Below are 13,848 nucleotides of genomic sequence, written 5' to 3'. Positions count from 1 at the left end.
CTGGATCAACTCCCCCGGGAAATTGAAAAGTCTACGCTCCTGCTTGGGTGTATGACATTGGAGCCTGGAGACTTATTGCTTTTTAATTTAAGATGTAGAACTTCATCTCTCATCATTGCTATTTGGCTCAGTTCTCCAGACTTTCTTCTTAAACATTGGGGCTGTGGCCTGGATACATGTCTCACACTTTCCACAGTGAACAGAGAAGCAAAAAATGTCACTGAGCTTCTCTGCCATCTCCCCATCATCTTCCAGCAATCCCTTTATTCCTTTGTTATCCAAAGGCCCCCACTGCTTCTCTACCTGTTTTCCTGGAGGGCAGGATATAAATCCAATATCTTCTTCTTCTTCTTCTTCTTCTTCTTCTTCTTCTTCTTCTTCTTCTTCTTCTTCTTCTTCTTCTTCTTCTAAAATAGCTGAATGTAAGCAGCCTTAAATTCAGAACAACAGTGTGAACAATCAACTTTCTTGTTTGTCTAATGAAAGTAAATGCAACTAATGCTGAATCATCAGTTGATTTTTTTAAAGTCAACTGAACTGTTTACATATGTTCCACTAAATTATACCTTATGGAAAACTAGGGCTTTTTTTTTTTTTTTTTTGCAGAAAAAGCCCAGCAGAACTCAGGAACTCATTTTTTTTAAAAAAAGAAGTGATATTTGTTAAAAATTTCAATAAAAACAACAAAGAGGCTTGTGATACCTTTAAAATTAGTGTGGCAATAAGATCATGCTGTTAAATCTGCTGAAGTGGGCACTGGTCTGTTAAACATTGTTAGTATGTACTTGTTAGCATGTTAGTCCTGGAGTAGCTTGCTGATGAAGCTCCCATGACCATTCAAAACATGTTTACTTTGTATGGGGAGCGCCCAGAAAAAGTCCAAATACTTCCCTAAGCAAGGACCAGGTTATGAGAGAAAACTGACTTGAGGAATTGGGGTTAAGGCAAGAGGGGTACACAGCACAAATATAGTAGTAAAGGATCACACATATGCATATTCATATTTGGTCCTCTCTCCAGAAATTTGTGGTAAGAAGAAGGAAAGGAGAGGGGAGAGAAAGAGAATTAAGTCTGGATCTCACCAAGGCAAAACTTGGAATAAGGCAAAGGTCACCATTTGGTGAAATTCAATCTACAGCCGACATGAGAAAGATGAGCTAGAACCTGAATTTCACATATACTGTCTATCCACAAACCCAGCCAGGCATGTAGGAACATTATAATAGGGACATTTGGAATCCTCTGTTGGTCCTGCTATTGAAACCAGCCATATATACAAAGCAGTAAAACCTATTGTGGAGCAGCACACACATGAAGTCTCCCCTCTTCCCATTCAATTATGGGAATAAGTGCTAGACAGACCTGGAAGAACTCCCCGTTAAAACTGAGATTTTTCACCATCAAACCAAGTCACTGGGAATAGGCTGCTCATTCTGATCATTTGCACTGGATTACAATAATTTTACTTTGCACTTTCTCATGTCATGATTCTTCTGCATTCAGGAGGTTCACCTGTGGGGTGGAAGGGATATTCACTGGAGCAATAGTTTTATCATTATTATTCCTGGCAGGGAGAGGCTTGGTCACCCACCAGTTCAGATTGTGTCCTACTTGTAGACAGGGCTGGTGCTAGGCTTTCTGGTGCCCTAGGCAAATCATCCACTAGTGCCCCCCCATTATCAAAAAATATAGGAAAATTGAAGAGCGCCAAACTTGAAATTTTTCACATTTTTAATTTACTGATTTTTAATTTTAATTTTTTTCAAAAAAAATGTGATGTTATAAAAAAAATGTGAGAATAAGTGCTTGCCGGCCATGTCAGGAAGGATGGTGGCAGGATAGAATGAGGTGGGAGGCCAAGGCAGCTTGGTGGTGGAAGACGACAAGGTGACAGTGGTCAGGAGCCAGAATCATGCGTCAGGGAGGGGACGCCCAGTGGGGACCCCTAGGCCAGGTGGCGCCCCAGGCGACTGCCTACTTTGCCTACTCCCACACACCGGCCCTGCTTGTAGATAACAGCATGGCAACTAAAGTAAGTATCAGAGATTCAGAGTAAAGGGCAGGATATAAATCCATCATCATCATCATCATCATCATCATCATCATCATCATCATCATCATCATCATCAATCTTCTTCTCTCTCTTCCTCCTTCTCCTCCGCATCCACCACCACCATCAAGGCAATCCAGTGAATGGGCTCAATTCATGTATAAAGTATTCATGAGGATATAGCCATTGTAGTGGTAGGAGTGGTTTATAGTTACTCAGAAATGTGGCTGTGCTTCCTAGTTCCTCATGTGGCATTATACCAGCATTAGGCATATGCACTGAAAAAAAAATGGTATAGTTTTGGATTAGGTTTGCCAAGTGCCTTCCTCCTGCTGGCAGGGGGATTTGAAGGCATTCTGGGGGTGGGCAGGGACATCAGCAACATGCTGACATCACTTCTGGAAGTGGCATCATTGCATTGGTGATGTCAGGACAATCCTCTACTTTTTGGACTACTTAAAAATCCACGAAACTAACTAATTTGCACTTGATATTTCTTTCCAAGGAATGGACACAAACAAAGTTGGAACTTTGAAAGTAGAGGCTGGTCAAGACTCTACTTGACCAGCTTTACTCCCAGTCTGAGAATCCTGGTTAAAGCTTTACCTCAATCTGAGAACCCTGAGTGACAGGGATTCAGATGAAATCTTTAGTTGAGAGTGGCAGTTAAGAATGGTAGTTGAAAGTGGAGTGAGGACAGTGAAGGGGAGTTAAGCAGACTGAGAGAATCAAAGAGGATCCTGAATTAGGGAAGTGTACATAAGAGCAGCCATGTTGGATCAGGCCAATGGCCCATCCAATCCAATATTCTGTGCATTACTTTGCACTTGGCCATGTTGAACCTCATTTGCAACATTGATGCCCACTTGCCCAACCTTGATGGATCCATTTGGAGTGCCTCACAATCCTCCCTGGTTCTCACCACCCTAAACAATTTAGTGTCATTCACAAACTTAGCCACTTTATTGCTTACTTCCAACTCTAAATCATTAATGAACAAGTTAAAAAGCATTGGAGCCAGTACTGAGCCCTGCAATACCCCACTGCTTACCACCTTCCACTGTGAAAACTGCCCATTTATATTCACTCTCTGTTTCCTATTAATTAGCCAGATTTTCATCCACAAGACGACTTGTCCTTTTACCCCATGACTATTGAGCTTACTTAGGAGCCTTTGATGAGGAACTTTATCAAAAGTTTCCTGGAAGTCAAGGTAAATACCATCTATTGGGTCCTCCTTGTCCACATTTGTTCACCCCTCAAAGAACTCTAACAGGTTAGTGAGACAAGATCTTCCTTACAGAACCCATGCTGAGTTTTCCTCAATAACTTTTGTTCATCAGTGTGCCTACTAATTCTCTTTAATAACAGTTTCCACCAACTTTCCCGGTATTGATGTCAGACTGACTGGCCTGTAATTTTTTGTATCTCCTCTGGAACCCTTTTTTAAGATGGGGGTGACATTAGCTACCTTCCAGTCCTCAGGAATGGAGGCAGATTTTAATGAAATATTACATATTTTTGTCAGAAGATCCACAAGTTCCCCTTTGAATTCTTTCAGAACTCTCGTATGTATGCTATATAGTGATTTATCAGGTGATTATCAGTTTTTAAATTCTCTATCAGTCATAGGACCTCTTCTCTCGTCACCTCAATCTGCCTCAGGTCTTTCAACATCCCTCCCAAAATGAATGGTACAAGTAGCCTTTTCCTGAGGGAAATAGCTCCTAGTAAGAGGGAGGGAGTTATCTCTATCAAATGGTTAATAAGGAAAATTGGAAATTGTGTGGATGTTCCTGCCTTCACAGACATATGTATTTTTGAGATGAAGAAGCTTATGCTTGTTCATTTAAGCAGTAACTGCCAAGAGAACTCTTCACATTTTTAAAGACTTGTCTGCAGGGGTCATTTCATAGAAAAAGACATAATTCATTTGCATATGCCACACACTCCTGACATCACTGGAAGGTGTACTAAATTATATCAGCTCAGCATCTACCTTCAAATGCTTCTTGAATTATAATGGTCATAATAAAACCTCCCTCCCATCATACTTTTTAAATGACTTTCTCCTATGTGGCCACAGTGGCATGATGAAGATTTCCATCTCTCTGCTTTATATGTTTTGGTTATTTTCCCATTTTTGTGGGGAAAAATATTAAAAAGTTTGTCAAATCTTAGAGTTTAGCAAAATTCTCACAGGGGGTTTGAACAGTGGAGCCCAGAAGCAAGTATTGGGGGGAGGAGTAAGAAAGAGCACAATAAAATTTAGAGGTTCTGGAGCTCTGCTCCTGTGGACTCCTGCCCAAAATGAGGCCTGCCTGCCTGCCTGTATAACAAAACAACTATGGCAAGCTATCTATTGTTTATATCCCTGATGAATAAATCCCTGATAAAAAAAAGACTGTTTCAGTGTCTATTAAACAGCACTATTATCGGTGCTTGTCACATGTGCTCTCCTGCCTTCTTTTATTTTACATATTCCAAGTCCTATTGTCCCTATATAGATTTTCTGACCATACCAGCCTATGGAAGAGCCTTCTTTTTAGCCAGGTTTAATGTGCTCCCTACTGCTGTTCTTAGTGAGCGTTACATAAGAAAGCCCTATTCTGAGAGATTATGTGGTTGTGGATCTGGCTCTGTTGAAACTGTAGAACATGTGTTTTTTGTTTGCCAAAGGTATAACTACTTAAGAAAACAGTTTATCGACCCATTGATTTCTGATATTGATCTGCCTGTGGCAAATAAGCTCCAGCTTCTGCTTGGTGGCTTCAACCTAACCATCACAGTTTCCATTGCAAAATTTCTTCTGGGAGTGTTTAGATTTAAGAGACAAGAGGAGGATTTTAAGAAAGTGGGAAATTATGTTTTATGTTGTGTACTTTGCTGATTTTAAACGTTTATTTTGTAAAATCTATATTATTGATGAATTTTCTATTTCCCTGCCATTTGCTTATGCTTATGATGATATTTATACAAAGTTACCTCCTTCCTGTTGCCTGTTCACCTTCTAAGTCTTAAACCTGACTACCTAACCATTTTTCCTCACAAGTGAAATAAACCCATTTTGTTAGCTTTGAATTACCATCAGCCTCTCATGTGCCATTATAAGACGACAACAAAAATCATTCATGTAGGCTGGGTCAGCATATATCTGTAGGCATTTAATTGACTAGATGGGACAGACAGCAAAGCAAAGAACAAAAAAAGGGTTGGCCCAGCCCAAGAAAAAGCAAAAAGTGAATTTGAGACACAGGGAAAATATTATTCATGCCTTTACACAGTGGGTTAAACCATTTAACGCTTTCTCTCCCAGCTGGGAGGGTTCAAGTGGCCACTTGAAAAATCTGTGTGTGGTTTCAGCACAATTATTTGACCACTTAGTTAAACATATTTTCTGTGCAACCATTTCTAACCAGACTATGGATGATAACATAATAAAATATATACAGTATGTGTTCAGTGAATATGTACTGTATGTCTGAACATGAGCCAAAATATTTATGTGTGTTCCTCACCACATCAGCATATTGTTATCACTGTTTGGAATACTGTAGGAAATTCAAGTTACCTGGTCTCAAAATAATATAAATCTGAAAAAAGTTCAACCAAATACCACTACAGTGATGTCTTGCCACTCCAATAGCACTAAATGTCAGGGATATACACTGAAGTTGATTGGAAGTAGATTAAATTCAGCCAAAATAAAGATGTTTTCATCCAGCACATAATTAATTTATGGATTCAACGGTTACAGATATTAAATTATTGAAGGATGGGTCCATCAACAGCCATTGACCATTATATGATGCCTAACTCATTAGCTCCCCACTACAGTTGGAAACAAGATGTTAGACTAGACAGATCCAATGGAGTTTTTCTTATGAACCTATTATTCTTGCCAGAGCCATCATTGAACAAAGAACAAAAAGAATCTCATGGTACCTTTTTAACAGATTTATTGACGCATGTTTTAATAGTTCATTTTGTGCAGTGAATGAGATGTCTTTTCAATCTGAAGTAATCCACAAAAGCACCAATATAAGACTGGAAGGGGGAGGCTGCGGCAGACTAATACTGGCAGTCTTTAAGCAGTGGCTTGGCAAACACTTGTCAGGGATGCTCTCAGCTGATCCTACATTGAGCCAGAGGCTGGACTAGATGATCTGTATGGCCCCTTAACTCTGTGATTCTGTGATTCTATAGTAGGGCAACCCAACTGGTCACTGAATATTACACTTCTCTTGAAAGGCCAATTTTTGTATTGACTCTTTAAGGTGGATGATTCCATATACATTCATAACTTAGAGCAACAATAAAGCTGCTTTCCCTTTTCATGCCCTGAAAATTCCCAGAGCAAGTGGACTGGGCTTAAAAGATGCAGGTCATGCTTGCATAATGCCAGTTGCTGGTTGCTAGTTAAGCTTCAGGAAAGGGGAACTACACTGCCATACTACAAGCAAGTTTTATTATTAGTTCACAGCAGAACAGGATTTCCTTAAATTTTCATATATTTATCTTTTCAATATCTTGTTGAGGTTCCATTTGTATATGTGCATGTGTGAGAGAGAGAGACTGAAAGACAGAGGCAAAATAAACAATGTTGGATCAGTTCCATCCCTTATTACAGCTAATGGCATCCCTCAACCAACAGATGGCAACTGTGTTGTTCTTTTAATGAGAGTCTTCATCTATGTGTATCTAACTGTATCTCCTGTTTATTTCAGTTTCATAGTGCTGTGATTGGAACAGGTACTTGCCTAATGATATTATGGACCAACTTATAAAAGTGCTTGTCAACCCACAACCTATCTAGCAGAATATTTTTTTTTAAATCTCCAGTGATGCCAAGAAAAGGACAAAGAACACACATGAGAGAATGCTTGCTATTTCTAATTTCTCCTTCACTGCTGGCTTTATTTACTGTGCATTATAATAAATTCTGTAATTTTTGATAGGTAAAGTCACATACATAGATGCCCCTTCCATTTATCCTAATGGTTCTGCAATGTTAAATTGCAGCATGAATGAAAACACTAGGGTGCTTTCAAAGCCTTGGCAGTCTGCAGTGACCTTCAGGAAAAATGAAATGCTCTGCTGGCTAGGGAAACAATTGACTGAAACCAGTGAGGCGCAGTCAACTCAGAGATAGACTTCCCAAATTAAAAGCTGTTAGCAACAGCTCCAAACAAGATTGGAAAGTGAGACTAGAACATTTTTTGTCAAGGTGATTTATGCAATGAATAAGACACGATCAAGAGCATGAACTTCTAATAAAGAAGGATACCCATTAAAATGAAGAACTTGAACTTTAAATTGAACATCGGTGTCTTCTAAAGCCTGAGCACAAACTGGTGTCAAAAGTAATACTTATTGAAAATATCAGAGACAAATTTAAACTGATGACCTTTTAACACATTAGGGCATGAAGTAGTTGCAAGCAATTAATTTGCTTCAATCACATATTGTTAGCTTTGCTTTCAAGTGCCTCTTTTGAAGGAATTTTCACTCAAGAGTATTCAATTTTTTTTTAAAAAAATCCCTCTCCCATTACTGTTTTATACAGTAAAGTCACTGTAGTGCTCCTATTAATGGCAATTGGTGCCATGTAGTTAATAACAGAAGGTCAAGGCTTAAATCATTACCCATTTTTTGAGTCTTAAACTTATTTAGGTCTTTATTTTTAGGGGTAGGGGCCCATGGCACAGAGTGGTAAAGCTGCAGTACTGCGGTCTGAACTCTGTGCTCACGATCTGAGTTTGATTCCGGAGGAAGCTGGATTCAGGTAGCTGTCTCAAGGTTGACTCAGCCTTCCATCCTTCTGAGGTTGGTAAAATGAGTACCCAGCTTGCTGGGGGGAAAGTGTAGATGACTGGGGAAGGCAATGGCAAACCACCCCGTAAAAAAAGTCTGCCGTGAAGACGTCGTGATGCGACGTCACCCCAGAATCAAAAACGACTGGTGCTTGCACAGGGGACCTTTCCTTTCCTTTTAGGGGTGAGTATGTGTGTGTATGCATGCATCCCTGGAAGTCATGGTTGACTTCTGATGAACCCTAATGGGGCTTGGACATTTACAGAGGTGGCTTGCTATTTCTTGCCGCTGTGTTCTGGCCCTAGTATTTTGTGGAGGTTTCCCATCCAAGTACTTGCCATGGTTAGCCCTGTTTAGCTTCCAAGATCTGATGAGATTGGGCTTGCCTGTGCTATCCAGGTCTGGGCTAAACTTATTTAGGTCTTTATGTGCTTATTAATTTATAAACAATTATGTTTATAAAGACTCAAATATTTTTAGGATCAGAAACATTCTAATGGTTTCCATAACTGCCATGAATGTTCTCTCCAATTCCTTGTTATGAGAGTACAGCCAAAAGTTTATTTTCATGTTTATGTAATTGACCTTAAGAGTCAACTGACATAGCCAGGACTGGCCCATCCATTAGGCAAACTAGGCATTTGCCTTGGGCCCTCCCCCCCTCCCCATGCCCTAGGCAAATCCCTCATTTGCTTAAGGGCTGTGCTCCCCAGCCTCTTCTCCCCTCCCTTCCCCATGCCATTTAAATGCTCAGGAAGGGGCGATGGACTGCCTGGGTGATTTAAAGCCCCCCTCCATCAATCAGCTGCTCAGCGAGTAAAATAGCGCCGGAGGCTCACAGCTCCTATGCCAGCCCTCCAGTGTAATCAGTATCAGTGCAGGGTGAGGGCCGGCTGGGGCATCAGCAGCAGGAAGGAACCCTGCAGAAAGAGTGACCGTGGTCGCTGCCACCACTGCCTTCTCCCCCTTTTCTTCCTGCGATCCAGAAAGGAAGAGGGGAGGAGGCAGCAGTGGCAGTGGCTGCTGTTTTGGCGGCTTTCATTCCCGCTGCTGCTACCCCAGCCAGCCCTCACTCCACACTGATACTGATCATGCCGGAGGGCCGGCATAAGAACTGCAAGCCTCTTGCACTATTTTACCTGCCAATCAGCTGATCAGCAGGGGAGCTTTAAATTGCCCAGGAAGCTGTGGCGCTCCACTGCTCCTTCCTGGTCATTGAAATGGCATGGGGAAGGGAGAGGGAGATGGCTGGGGAGCCAGGGAAGGATCCCCACAGGCTGCTGGCTTCAGCCCTCAAGCGGGGCGGGATGCAACTCCACAGAGGGGGGCGGCAGGAGGTAAATCTGCCTGGGGCGTCATGTGCCCTACGGCTGGCCCTGCTTATGGCAACCACAGCAAAGAGCTTTCAAGACACGTAAAAAGTATTATCTTCCTCTGTAGAATCTTCCTGGATGGTTAATTCTCTCATCCAAGTACCAATCCTGCTAGTTTCCAGAATTTGACAAGATTGGACTGTACTATACCATTCAACATCCCCCAAAATTTATCAGTTACAATATTTGAAGGAGGTTGTTGGAAGACAGCATGTATGTATCACTGTTAAATGAATGTTCAAACACACAATATAAATCAGAGTAATCAACAGTAGGGATGTGCAAAAAGATTCGTTGGGTTGGGTTTGGGTGTATTGGAAGAAAGAAAATCAGTACTCCTGATATTTCCTAATTCCAAGTACTAGTATTATATTTTTATTTAGATTTTTTTTTTAAAGAATGTTTGGGGTTCATTATTTCTTGTAGGGAATGACTGGGAGAAACTTAACAGGTATTTTTTTTAAAAGCTTCCATGTGGTTGGAGGTGTTTTTTAGAGGTAGAGGCACCAAAACTGCAACAGAGTTGCTGGTGCCTGTCCTTTAAATAAACCAAAACTTGATTAGACCAATTTTATGGGCTCCTGAAGAGGGTGCCCTTAACCATTCTCCATTATTTTCTGTGTGGGAGGGATCATGTAAGCTGCTTCCTGGACAAAAAGCCATGTCTGCAAGTAGTAATCACTGACAAACAGCCAATTCAACAGAACCATTCCAGAGCTCAGTAATCCCAGCAATACTACAAGCTAATGTGATAAGCCAAAATCAAACCAGAGAATCTCTGCAGTGGAAATTGAAGGGGGTGCATTTTTTCAAGCCCAGCACTACCAGTTGTAATCTATAGAATGTCCAGCAGAACTCAGTGTCACTGTGGCAATTCAAGTTTAAAAGGACTGATCTCAAAGCACAGAGTCACCAAACAATCCAAGCGGGGAGGGAGGAAGAAAATATAAAGGAATACTTGCAAAAGGAAAAAAACCTGTTGAAACTGACAAGACTAGTTTGAAACTGACAATAACAAGGGGAAAGCCCATAGAAACACTGAGACACAAAAACAAAAAAGAAAAGAAAAGAAAACAGTCCCAGGGAGCCTGAATTTCAATCTTCCTGAAAAATCTCATATATGTACAGGACTTTCCCCCCAGTCTTCTGAAATATCCCAGATATCTTTGGGATGCTGATACATACCTCCAAAACATTAATAAGATATTTCTCAGGTATTTCTCTGCATGGCTCCTGGGCTAAATAACCACTGCTGGGGCTCCCAGGCTGTGTCACTCCTGGGCACAGTGGGGCTTCCAGGCGGTCCCACCACCACCAGTTCCATTGGGGCTCCCAGACTGTGCAGGCCAACTTGATTGGCTCTTCTACTATTCCTGTAAACAAATCACATGAAGCAGGCAGCTTCCACAAAGAATGCTTCTTTACTTTTCAGGGGATTTAATCTCCCCCATGTATTATTATTATTTTTTTACATTTCAGATTTTTCTGTAAACCTGGGAAGGCTGAAAAATTCCTTTAGCATCTGTGTGGCCCTGTTCCATGGATTTAGTATCTGCAGATGGGGATCACACATCACTAATACTATATTGATAATGATGATGATGATTGCTCTTAACCATAATCAAAAGCAAACATTTTTGCAATATTAATGATTTGCAATAACTGTGTTGCTTTTTTATCAATGACATAAGCCAACTTGATTGGTTCTTGTACTTTTCTTGTTCACAAAACACAAACAGAACAAAATTCATGATGAATTTTGCATCATGGTTCAGTTTGTGCCCATTCCTTCTGCATGGTTCTCCTTTGCCGATTTTATTTTCACAACAAACTTATTAGATAGATCAAACTGCAAAAGAGTAATTGTCAGAAGTTCACCAAAAGAATGTCATGGCAAAGTACAGTTGGTCCAGAATCTCCCTGGTCTTTTCTACATCACAGTAGCTCTGACATTTATATCACTAATTTAAACAAACAAAAAAACCTTGCACATTACTCTCAATACCATGAGATCTCTCCTATTTTCAACTCTCCTATTTTCCCCACTGTGTAAATTTCTATTTACCACAGTTCGATTATCATAACGTACAAATAAGTTTTCCTCTTGCATCAAATAATTTACTTAATGTGAAAGAAGGTGGTACATTTGTTTCTTCTCTAGAAGTAGCAGCATAGAAGTTTACTAGTGTTATTATTTACTCCAGAATTTTTGTATATCTTTTACTTTTATTCACTCTTTGTGAATCCATGTGATGAAATTACCAAGAGAAACCTATGCTAAACAAGAAGTAAACAAAACATTTATCCGAGTTCCTAGTATGTTCAAAGTCTTCCAGAAAACTGAATCCAACCAGTTAATGCCAAGTAGGCATTAAAGTTAATGCCAAGTGGATTAGAGGCCTTGCCATAGTGAAAGGCACTAACTTCCTGGATAGTGAAGTCTAATCAGCATGAAAAAATGTGAACATTTATCAGAATGTAAATTCCATCAAACTCAGTGGCATTTTATTTTGGATAGCTATGCCGATGAATGGACTTGTCTAATATTTTGAAGTTTCGGTGTCAGGAAGCAGAATTAGGAGCAATCAGTATCTATATGGTCTTAATCAGATGTATATCAGGGATGAATGAATTCCTGCAGCTTCATCCTATATGGATCTCATTTTATCCTCTCTTGTGGGTTTTCACTGCAATTTAGAAACAAACCAAAATAAAAATAGAACCCCCTTCCAAATCAGCCTATTGCATACTGAAAAACATTTTAGAAGGGTTTTCCCCCCCGATGATTTAGTATACAAATCACTAGTTTTATATAATGTTGTCCTTGTATTTAAATTTCTATGTTGCAATACATGAATTAACTTTTCTCAAAAGCTGCTAATTTTATGGTCACTGAATTATGTTCCTATGAGACTTTTAAAGTAAATTTTACTTTGTCTCCATGGGCACCAGAAGAAAAATGGGAGAAAGAAATTCCAACTCATGCCCCTCAGTACATCCCCCAGAAATCAGGTTTCAGTATGAAGATCAGTCCTAGGTCAGATCTGCCCCAAGATGAATATTTGATTACCTAGTCCCTCCCAATATAATCAAGATAAATAAGAACATAATCCCTTGTTTATACTGACACACATTAAATGTCTACATATGTGGCAGCTGATTTTTAACATGTAGTGAATTTATTTCTAAGTCAGACATAATAAAGATGAGATGCTTGGCATAAATCATTGTCTTGCTTGCATATATTATTGTCTTGCTTGCATTAAAAAAATCCCAACATAATAATAATAGTTGCTATTTTTATTTATAGGGTCTGCACTTTGACCCAAGGAATGCTTTTTGTGGACAGGAATCTCTAGGGTTGCCAATCCTCAGTTGGCATCAGGGGATCCTCTGGTTTGGAGGTCTTCTGCTTGTTTCAGGGTTACAACAAAGTGGGTGGTGGGGGGAGGGAAATGGCTGCTGGGCACTCCAGTATACCCTATGGAGACCGATTCCTATAGGTTATAATGGATAATTGATCTGTGGGTATCTGGGGCTCAGGGGGGCTGTTTTTTCAAGATAGAGGCACCAAATCTTCAGCATAGCATCCAATGCTTCTCTTCAAAACACCCCCCAAGTGTCAAAAAGATTGAACCAGGGGGTCCAATTCCATGAGCCCCAAAAGAAGGTGTCCCTACCCTTCATTATTTCCAAATGGAAGAAGTGTGGTCCTTTTAAATGTGATGGCCAGAACTCCCTTTGGAGTTCAGTCATGATTGTCACACCCTTGCTCCTGGCTCCACTCCCAAAGTCTCCTGGCTCCACCTCCAAAGTCCCCAGATATTTCTAGGACCTGGTCCTAGTAGGACCCCTCCTGAAAAAAAGTGCAGCAGACCCGGCCGAATTGGCAAATTACCGACCGGTCTCTAATATACCGTTCTTAGGTAAACTTATAGAGAAGGCAGTGGCGTTGCAGTTAAAGGGCTTTCTGGATGACGCTTCCATCCTAGACCCTTGCCTGTCTGGTTTTCTCCCGGGCCACGGGATGGAGACAGTACTGGTCGCCCTGGTGGATGATCTCCAATGGCGTCTGGATCGGGGTGGTGTGGCGGTGCTGATGTTGTTAGACCTGTCGGCTGCATTTGATACGGTCGACCATCGGCTACTGACCCGCCGCCTCGCTGGTGTGGGGGTTAGGGGGTCAGCCCTACAATGGCTCTTCTCCTTCCTTGAAGATCGGGGACAAAGGGTGGCAATCGGAGGTGAGCTGTCCCAGAGACGCACACTGGATTGTGGTGTGCCTCAGGGAGCAGTTCTCTCACCGATGTTATTTAACATCTACATGCGCCCCCTTGCCCACATTGCCAGGAGATATGGGCTTGGGTGCCACCAATATGCGGATGACACCCAGCTCTATCTACTAATGGACGGCCGGCCTGACTGCCTCCCAGAGAACTTAGACCGGGCTCTGCAGGCTATGGCAACTTGGTTAAGGCAGAGTGGGCTGAAACTGAATCCAGCGAAGACAGAAGTCCTTTGCCTAGATCGGGGCGCCCGGGGAGGAGAAATACCTCTCCCGGTCTTCGACGAGGCGCCGCTGAAAGCGGCGTGCCAGGTCAGGAACCTGGG

General features: G+C 41.3%; 1 protein-coding gene across 1 annotated transcript in view; it reads left to right on the top strand.

Moving 5' to 3' along the window:
* HS3ST5 (heparan sulfate-glucosamine 3-sulfotransferase 5) overlaps positions 1 to 13,848 on the top strand; it is a 294,869-nt gene that overhangs the window by 43,690 nt on the left and 237,331 nt on the right. The gene's annotated exons all lie outside the window — the stretch shown is intronic.

Source organism: Heteronotia binoei, chromosome 1, assembly GCF_032191835.1.
Source record: "Heteronotia binoei isolate CCM8104 ecotype False Entrance Well chromosome 1, APGP_CSIRO_Hbin_v1, whole genome shotgun sequence".
Lineage (NCBI taxonomy): Eukaryota > Metazoa > Chordata > Lepidosauria > Squamata > Gekkonidae > Heteronotia > Heteronotia binoei.
The sequence above is the reverse complement of the archived record's forward strand: the minus strand, read 5'-3'. Positions and strand labels throughout refer to the sequence as shown.